General features: G+C 35.2%; 1 long non-coding RNA gene across 1 annotated transcript; it reads left to right on the forward strand.

Annotated features, from left to right (window-relative positions):
- The first annotated feature begins 658 nt into the window (after positions 1-658).
- Positions 659-2,684, forward strand: LOC140853420 (uncharacterized). The gene is made up of 3 exons (XR_012136476.1): positions 659-2,254; positions 2,397-2,508; positions 2,593-2,684. It is a non-coding gene; the product is annotated as an uncharacterized lncRNA (long non-coding RNA).
- Positions 2,685-10,258: the final 7,574 nt, after the last annotated feature.

Consider the following 10,258-nt stretch of genomic DNA (forward strand, 5'->3'; position numbering starts at 1 on the left):
ATCGTAGGTTAATATCATAACATCCTGTAAGTAAAACACCTCAGAATTATGACTTAATGTTATGACTTTCTGTTGTTGACCATCCGATTATTTATTACAGTACTGCCAAGTCAAGTTCTCCCAAGGGTTGTTCGACGCAGGACTCTAATTTTTAAGAACTCTTGTAAACCTGTAGTGTATGTTCAAAATATGCAAAAAATGGACTTCTCTCCTGTGCACAAAGAGCTCATCGGGAGTACTCCATTTGGCACCTATGTTGATATGGAGTCCTTTATTGTAGATGGGGTGCTGCTCTCGAATATCATAAAATATCATGTTGGAGGTGATCAATTCATTTTTGGTGAAAAAATTATTACCTTTAGTGTCGAGGAAGTAGCACTTATTTTGGATCTTCCATGTCACAAAATCAAAATCTCAGCCATCGGAAGATATCCAAAAAAGATTGATAGGCTATTTGAGAGATTTGAGAAGAGGTTGAACCTGCAGCATAGAGAGTTAGAGTCTTTGATCGATTAGCTAAAATCATCTAACAGAAAGAAGGATATTGAAGATACTGTCAGACTTTGGATAGTATATATGCTTGTCTTTTTTTGACTCCAAAGTCAAATCAGACATATCCAAAAGAACTGATCCCCTATTTGGATAATTTGTCTGGATTGGGATCTATTGTGTGGACCGTTGCAATCAAGAACTTAATAGTTGAGGTCCTTTCAGAGATTGCTAACTATTTGAGGTCTGGAGAGCTACGCCAAGCCAAAAGAGTTGATAAGGATATGAGGTAGCCTACTCTTTTTGATTGTTCGACAGCCCTCGTGATAATTATAATATATAATACCTATAGTCCAGTCCTTCATTTTAACTCTTTTGTAGTGTGATGCATTAAATACTCTTTTGCAGACGTGGTTCCTCAAACATATGCATATAAGACTTCTATCTGACCTTTCAAAATTTTTAAGGTTGTTGAGATGGTGTGACTATAGAAAATGAAGTCACAATCAAAATTTTGACAAAATGCAACCCCATGAGATAAAATCAGATCTTTAAAAGAAAATCCTTTCTTATAGGATGTCATATGTTTTATAGGATATCATAAAATATTATGTGATAATTTGCTGATTTACCTTCTTTTTTTGTTACCAAGTCTTGAATGTTCTTCAACCTGCCCCAGTGGAGCTGTGGCTTCTCAACTCTATTGGAGCAAGGTCTGAAAAGAAAAAAAATCCTGATGAAGCAAAAGTGGAGTCATCCAATCTCTCATGCTGTGCAATGTGTATAGGGCTGAAGATTGAAATTGAGGAGCTTAAGAAAAAACTCCTCATTCATGAAAAGCTATTGAGATCCTTGATCAAAAAGGAGATCAAGGATAAGAAGAAAGAGGAAGAGGAGGAAAAAAGGCATGGAGATGAAGAAGAGGAAGAAGAAGACAACGAAGAATATGATGACCTAAAGGAACAAAAGAAGGAGGAGGAAATGAAGGAGTTTAGAAAGAGAAGGAAGAAGAAAGAGGAGGAGAAGAAGAGGTTGAAGGAGGAACAAAGGAAGAAGGAGGAGGAGGAGAGGAAGAAGGAGGAGGAAAGGAGAAAGGATGAGGAGAAGGAGAAGAGGAACAAAGAAAAAAAGATGAGGAGGAGAGGAAGAAGAGGGAGAAGAAGGAGGAAAAAGAAAGAAAAAGGCAGCAGCAGGAGGAAATGAAGAAAAATGAGGAGGAGGAGAAGAAGGCTAGGGAGGAGGAAGAGAAGAAGGCTAGGGAGCGGATGAAGAAAAGAAAAGGAAGGAGGAGGAGGAGAAGAAGAGGAAGGAGGAAGAGAAGAGGACTAGGCAGGAGGAAGAAAGAGGAGGAAGAGAAGAAAAAGGAGGAGGAGGATAAAGAGAGGAAAAGGAAGCAGCAAGAGGAGGAAGAAAAGAAAAGGAGGGAGGAGGAGGAAGAAAGGAAAAGGAAGGAGGAGGAAGAAAAGAAAAAAGATGAGGAGGAGGAGGAAAAGATAGGAGGAAGAAAGGAAAAAGAAAGAGGAGGAAGAAAAGAAGAAAAGGGAGGAGGAAAAAAGGAAAAGGAGGAAGAGAAGGAGGAGAAGAAGAAGAGGGGGGATGAAAAAAGGAGGATGAGAGAGGAGGAGGAGAAGGAGGATGAGAGAGGAGAAAGAAAAAATATTGACATATTCACTCGAGAGGAGGGTAAAAAAAGAATCCTGCAGATGCAAGGTCTCAATTTTTACAGAAGATCTAAATTATGAGACCGGCCAGCCTTCAAAGAAGAGTAAGGAAATCCTCTCGAAATCTAGAGAAATATCTCTTATCAATCTCTCAACTTTCAAAAGTAAAGAAGCAAAATTAGACACGGTAGGTATTAGATTCCTGTTTGATTCATTAGACTCATTTGTATTAAATTTTTTAACCAGATATTTTAACATAGATATTCATCGAGCATTTATGAGAATATCACAGCAAAGGCCTGTCGCCAGAGGAGGATGATGCCATGATTCAACTATTCTTGAATGAAAGAATTACCTCGTAAGTGTTCTATAAAATACGTGACATCCTATATGGTATAATGTATTTTGGTCATGGTAAAAAATTTTGTGTTATCCAATACAGAGATGTTGTTTTCAACAATACTCAAGGAGGCGGTATTACGAGGACCAACCTTCATGACCTACTATTCGGCAAGATGATAATTGATGATGTAAGGAATCAACTCCTCTTCACACCTCATTTCTAATTTTTTCTTCTAGACATGCTGTATGTTAATATACCTTCTAGTTATTAACATCTTGACATAATGCTTTGCATGAATAGATAATTGATGTGGAGCAGCATTTCTTGATTAAGAAATGGATAAAACGATCATATTTGTACCACAAGTACCTTGTCGCCCCTATAATGACAGTCGGGATGTGCATTCAGTCGATATCATCGATGCATGAGCTTGCTGGCATGGTGGGATAACTCACTGTTAATGGAGTTAGTGATGATGAGAAGAAGGAATTTAGGTTCCTTTTTAGTATCATCAATATGGAAAATGTCCACTGGCACTTGGTGGCATCGACATGGAGAATAAAAGGTTCGTCCATTTAAACTCCATCAAGCATAAGGTTAAATATAAAATTGATGTCAGAAAGTGGTAGTAGATAGTAGCAGTCATATTCTATATATATTATGATAACGCAGAATTGAGTAAATGAAATATGGTAGAAGATGATGATTGTTCTTCCCAGCCCGAGGGTTCTCTTGACTGTAGACTCTACTACTTGAAGTACATGGACTTTCTTGCTCACAAGGATAGAGAAGATAAATGAGATTTTACACAGGATGACATATTTTAATACCATGGGAAACTTGAGGCCAAAATCATCAGAGCAGGTCTCAAATAGAAGGTGAATGCTGTCGTGAAAAAACTATGAACCCTCTGATAGAAATAATTTTTTATAAAGCATTGTGTATAGGATATTTGAAATTATCATTCTTTATGTAAAGCATTAAAAAGCATTATACATAAATGCACCTTCTTTTTGTATAGGATTTTTGAAAAAAGGAACAATCAAAGTGTATAAAATTTAAATTTTGAGATAATTTTTTATCAGGATGTAATATTCTATTATGTAAATCTGTATTTGGTCATATGTTTTAGTCAGGATGTCATAATTTCAACATCTTCAGTTGAGATAATAACATCATCTATCGAATTATGACATCATGGATTGAAATTATGACATCCTGGTATATGAAATACACCACGCACGTAGAATTATGACATGCGATGTAGAAAATATGGCATCATAGGTCGAAACTATGACATTCTGATGCAGATCGATCCATGAAGGCAGAATTATGACATCCTGAATTAAAATGTTGATATCATAGGTCGAAATTATGACATCCTAGTAGATAAAATATCCGCGAACATAGAATTGTGACCTCTAGCAAAAAAATTATGATATCGTAGGTTGAAATTATGACATCCTGGCACAGAGCGGTCTCCAATTACAGAACTATAACATGCTGAATCGAAAATATGTCATCGTAGCTCGAAGTTATGTCATCCTCACATAAAGATGTCCCTGAATGCTAAATTATGACATCCTGGATCCAAAGTTTGATATCGTTGGATAAAAGTATGACATCGTAGGTTAGAATTATGACATCCAGAATAAGAATTATGATATTTTTGATATTCGAGGATATTTTTGCTGTCGGATATCATAATTTCGATCTACAATATCATAATTTAGATTCAGAATATCATAATTCTATTTTTTCGATAATTTTCACAGAATTATGACATCCTGGATAAAAGTTATGGCCATTTTGTCTTCAAATTTATGACATCTTGAAACAAAATTATCGGAGTGTAGGACAAAATTATGATATCCTAAGAAAAAAAAATTTTATATGCAGAATTATGATATCCTTGACGCAGATTTATGATATTGTAGTTTTAAAATTATGATATATGTCAAAGTAAGAATTCTCGAACAAAGAATTATGAAATTCTGGATACAAGTTATAAGAATGAAGTTCAAAATTATGACATTCCTCATAAGAAAAATGTCCGTAACCGTAGGTTGAAATTATAGCATTCTGCCCAGTATAATTAATTTATGACATCCTGTCCAAATAAAAGCATCTTAGATTAAAATTATAACATCCAACAGTAACCGTAAGTCGAAATTATGCCATCGTGGGAAAAAATTATGATATTATAGTTCAAAATCAAGATGTGTTAAAGTAAACATTCTTGAACACAAAGTTAGAAAGTTCAATTCCAAATAAAATATTTCATGTGTAATAATTATAGAAAAAGGATCGTAGCGAATGCGATCATACAAACAAAAAGTGAAGGATAAACAACAGAGGGCAACATCGACTCTACGCCTCGCCCACTCTGCGTTCCTAATCATTGAAGAGAATGCATGAGGACGAGAAAGAGACGCTCTCACACCCAACAACCGATGGTGGCGGGTGAAGGCCACGTCTGAATCACATCAATTGGCCATTGAGGGCCATGAGGAAGAGTCCTCTCGATGGTGACGACCGCAGTCCCCTCCAAAAGCGACTGCATGCTCTGGTGGCCATCTCTCTCGGAAGCACGTACCCCATAGAAACACCATTAGAGACTCTCATTGAAGTTATGCCCACTCTTTCGGATTGGCGTCGATCCGATCCCTCATGGCCGCGGATCCGTAATTTTTCCAAGCGAGATGACCGTTTCCAATACCTCTCTAGTCAAGCTAGAATCTACAAGATGACTCCATTCTCTCGGACGATAGGCGACAGCTCCGATCGAAAAGATGGCCTCATCCGCTCGTGAAGGAAACATCCACTGCACGCCTGCAATGAAAGGAGCCAGGCCATCGCACCATAGCGCATAAGAAGTAAACCTCCACTTTGAACAGAGGTGAGGCAGAGGTCTCCTCCCTATACAAAGAGGAGCCAAATTCAAGCGCCCTATAACCATCATAATTAACTAGAGACACATGTCGACTGAGGGTTGGTCGCAGACACCATCCAAGATAACATGCACTTAATTTGGGCGTAAGTGGGGCAGTCGTGGCGTTTCGCCTCCCCTCTCTTGAACTTCGATGCGACACACATTTAATGTGGGCACCGAAGTACGGTGGCATAATATTAACTGTAGGTCCAAATTATGACATCCATTTTTGCTTTACCTATAGAATATCATAATATTATTCTAAAATATCATAATATTGACCCACGATGTTATAAAAATGTTAAAACATATGTTTTGAAGGTATTTTACGTACAAGATGTCATAATTTTAACATCGAATGTCATAATCTCAACACGCAATATCATAAAAATATCAAAAAAATTCTTCGATTTTATTTTTTTTATAGGATGCCCTATAGGATGTCTTAATATTGATATATAATATCATAATATTGATCTGAGATATCATAATATCATCAAAACTATCTTTGATAGATGTTTTACCTACATTATATTATAATTTTTACGTCGAGTGTCATCATCTTCACCCAGAATGTCATAAGAATATCCAAAAAAAAATTTAATTTTATTTTACCTATGGGATATCATAAAAATACTGTCATATATGAATTTATGACATCCTGTCCAAATTAACGCATCCTGGATTAAAATTACGATATCCGACAGTATCCTTAGGTTCAAATTATTGCATCCTGTATAAAATTATGACATCGTATGTCAAAATTATGACATCCGGACACAGAGATGTCCCTGATCGCAGAGCTATGATATACCGGATCGAAAATTGTTAGATTTGTATTCTAGAAGTCAATTATTGACTGACACATTATATAATTTCAGGGTCTAAACTTGTACTTATAATTTTTTTATTATCAATAAATTTTTTTTTCATTCTAATTATATTTATGTGTCCATGATTTATCCTAAAAATTAATAAATATGATTTTTATATATTCTTAAAGTGTTAAAAATTTGAGACATACATTAATTAGTGGTTAATTTCTAAATACTTTTGATCAAAGGATCATCATGAAGGACAGTGATCAATCTATTTGAGATTGATGTACGGTTCACCTCCCTTGTAAGTAGATAAGTCTTGGATCTACGGTGTAGAGATATTAGAGTGAAGATATGGGTGGTTGTTGGAGAACAACTTGCACTGAGCGTGACCAACACAAGAACCACATGGATGTCTACTCACTCATCAGTGATTTTCTCGATGCTGCAGTGGTGTGAGTAGTCCTTTGACCTATGGTGTCATTGGCTATTCACAGTGAGGCTACTGGGTTTGACTCTATATTTTCTTGATCTCTAGTCATTCGAATTCTTACTGTGTATATTGGCTTCAGTAGATTCAGATTCGTTGTTTGAAGTAGGATGCACCTAGATGGAATCTATCGATCTTGATAGGAAAGGAGAAGTTCTATACAATTTGTGAGACTGAGTTCAGAAAGTCTTTGACTAAAGTAAGTGTGAATACTGAAAAAAAAAATTATAAGATTTACAAATGAATTCGAGTCGAGCCAATCTAGCATATGACTGACAATGGGGTCTGATGAGTTCTTCATGACCTTCGTCAAGTCAGAACTCACGATAGAAAGACTGAATCATACGATAACTGCACCTAAAAGTTCATACTTTCATTCTACTGGATTACCACTAAATATTGCTAGGTGTCACTAGTGGATTGTGAGACTCATCGGGTGTCGTCTTGATGATCGATGGCCCTCGAAGGATAGAATTAAAAATATTTCAATCCATCAAAAAGAGTTTCGATGATATTATAATAGAGATCATAATATATCTCACTATCAGATAGAATGGAACCAATGAGATCACATATTAAGGGATGTAATTTCAGATTTGTCAATTGGGCTTATGAAGTTTCAATTGGGTTAGGATTTATTGAAATCCTATTAGGTTTATAAGAACTATACTAATACATGGTTAAACCTAATTCTTCTCAGAACTTCGATTTGATCAAATCCATAGCCTTGAACCTAACCTAAATCCATTTGGACTTAATTGGGCTCTTAATTTTGAGCCCCAAAAGATTTGATTAAGTCAATTAGTTGGCATAATTATCTTAATACTATCTCTTCTTTATCTCTTAATTATCTCTAAGTGTGCATGTGGAATAGATGGAAAGATGGGAAGCGCAATCTTCTCTTTTTGGCAAGACTAAGGGGTGCCAACCCCCTGAATTTGGCAAGTAGGGCTCGCCCCTTTCTTGAGGTTTGGCATGGAGGAGAGAGAGTGGGGTCACGCTCCCTCTCATTTGGCAAGAAACCCCTTAAGGGGCGCCAAGTGTTGGCGCCCCAAACTACTTGGCCTATAGAGATAAGGCATCCCTTTTACCTACCTAAAGAGACTGATTATATATCAATTATATCTGATTTTAATTAAAATAAATCAGATTAAAAAGGTAAAAGATTCTTATGAGATAAGAATGTCTCTAGGATTTCTAGGTAATATAGAGTTTATGTGAAACATCTCTTTCTCTCCCTTCTCCACACCTCCTCTCCTCCCTCTGTTCTCTTCCATGCTTAAGGGTTGGGCGTCCCCTTTCCACACACCAAGAGGTAGTGATGATTTGTCTTCAAGAGCAAAAAATAAGAAGAAGAAGACTGCAGATCAAAGAGTTGATCTCGCAGTCCAGATCAAGATATTGATCTAGAATCTCAAGACTAAGATTCTTCTTAGAAAGAAGAATCTTCTACGAGGAGAGATCAGTTCGAGATTGATCTCGGTGGATATCCATAGAGGTCGGACACGTGTGCGGCTCAAGCATCTATAAATTCATGATCATTAGAAGTGGTGAATATCTACCCGCATCAAGGTAATGAGATCCGATCTCGTACTTGTCTCTCAATTTTAAATTATATATATTTATTTTTTTTAGGCTTAGATAGGATTAGATTTGATCTTATGCATGTGGGGTCAAAGAGTTTAACCTATTTCATTTTCTACTATGTTTCAAAAAAGTTTTGAAATTTATACATGCTGCTTATCCATTTTTCTAATAGTGGTATCAGAGCCACTGATTTTTGAAAACACATATGATCTGATTTTTCTATTAGATCTGAAAGTTTTTATGATTTATAATCAATTTTGTGCTGATATAAGATTATCCTATTATAGGATTTATCTCCTATATTGTAAAAGTTGTCCTAGCACAAGATTGATTAGTTTTGAAAACTATTTTCAAAGCAATTAAATCAATCTTTTAGATCTGAAAATTAGCATATATGATATGTTTAATTTTAATTTAGATCTAAAATTAGAATGATTAAAAGTTCACATCAAACTGATATAAGGTTGTCCTAATATAGGGTTTATCCCCTATATTGTAAAGGTTGTCCTAATTTGATGTGAATCGATTTTTAAAAAGATATTTTTAAAATATTTTAATCATTATTTTAGATTTAATTTTATATATATTTAATATGTATAAATTTAATTTTAGATCTAAAATTTAATGTATATATAATGCATATTTAATTTAGATCTGAAATTATATATATTTGATATATAAAATTAGGTTTAGATCTAAAACAGTTTCAAGATCATAAGCCACTAATTACATTCAATAAAATATAATCTAAAAAATATTTTTAGGTCTGAAATTATGTTGTTGCATGTGGGTATAGGTTGAACAAATTGAATTTAAGTGATCAAACTATAATTAGGGTCTAATTGATTAGATCAGGCTAGAATCTATTTTTGATTTTGAGCAGTTGATTGAACCTAATTGATGGTTGATTAGGATTAGATCAAAGGGGCTCAAAGTCGAGTTTAGTTGTAGTTGGTTGCATCAATATTATTTTGATGTGAGTTGATTGATCCAAGATCGAATTTAGCTTAGTGATTCGGACCCGTTTCAATAGGTTAACCTAATCCATTCTAATCGATCAATTTAGTGTCTTAGGCAAGTATTTAGATGATGATTATTTAATTGATTCTATTATCTGATCTGACTAATTCTGATTGGTGTCTCAAGAAAGCAATGGAGGGACCCCCATGCATCTTAACTTATCTGGCCATCTTGAAAAATTTAGTTTCGTATTAGGTTACTTGTTGACTCGAGTTCATCCATACGAACTAGGATGGTTAGACATATTGATATGCTAACCTAATATAACCAGTCGGATATCAGATCTACTGATTTAGAAGCTAAACTCAAATCTTCTCATTAAATATTAAGTCTAAAAGTCTTCGATCGTTGTAGAGATGCAGGTGCCTTTTTAGCGTTGATCATTCTCGACTGGTTACAGTAGTTCAGTTACATCGATAAAGTATAACCATTCTATTGATATTTGATGTTCTGAGATAGAAATGGGGTTGGACCCAATAACTATTAGGTGAGGGTCTCAATGATGGCTTTGCATCCCCTGGTGAATGATAGGTCTAACTTAACTAAGAAATGTGCCAATAACTGTTAGGTGAGGCTACATGACTTAGAGACCAAGCCCACTGTATCTTGCTTAATGAAGCAATGGATAAAGTGTTGTCCATTTATTGATCTGTACTCACCAATAACTGTTAGGTGAGATGTGTATAGATTAATAGGACCACAGTACCCACTTGAAACCAATCGTGTATAGATTTTTGTTTCTCTATCCGAGGAGTATGGGAGATTTAAGAAAATAGTGGGAGTCTTTATTTATTTTTAAAATTTTTAAAATAAATAATCTTATAAGTATAAAAATTTAACTAGAAACTGTTCTTTCTGTAGATAATCATGTCGAGTTCAAATCTCTTAGTCTAAATCCTCGATACAAATAGATTGATC

The sequence above is a fragment of the Elaeis guineensis genome, chromosome 13 (assembly GCF_000442705.2).
Source record: "Elaeis guineensis isolate ETL-2024a chromosome 13, EG11, whole genome shotgun sequence".
Taxonomy (NCBI): domain Eukaryota; kingdom Viridiplantae; phylum Streptophyta; class Magnoliopsida; order Arecales; family Arecaceae; genus Elaeis; species Elaeis guineensis.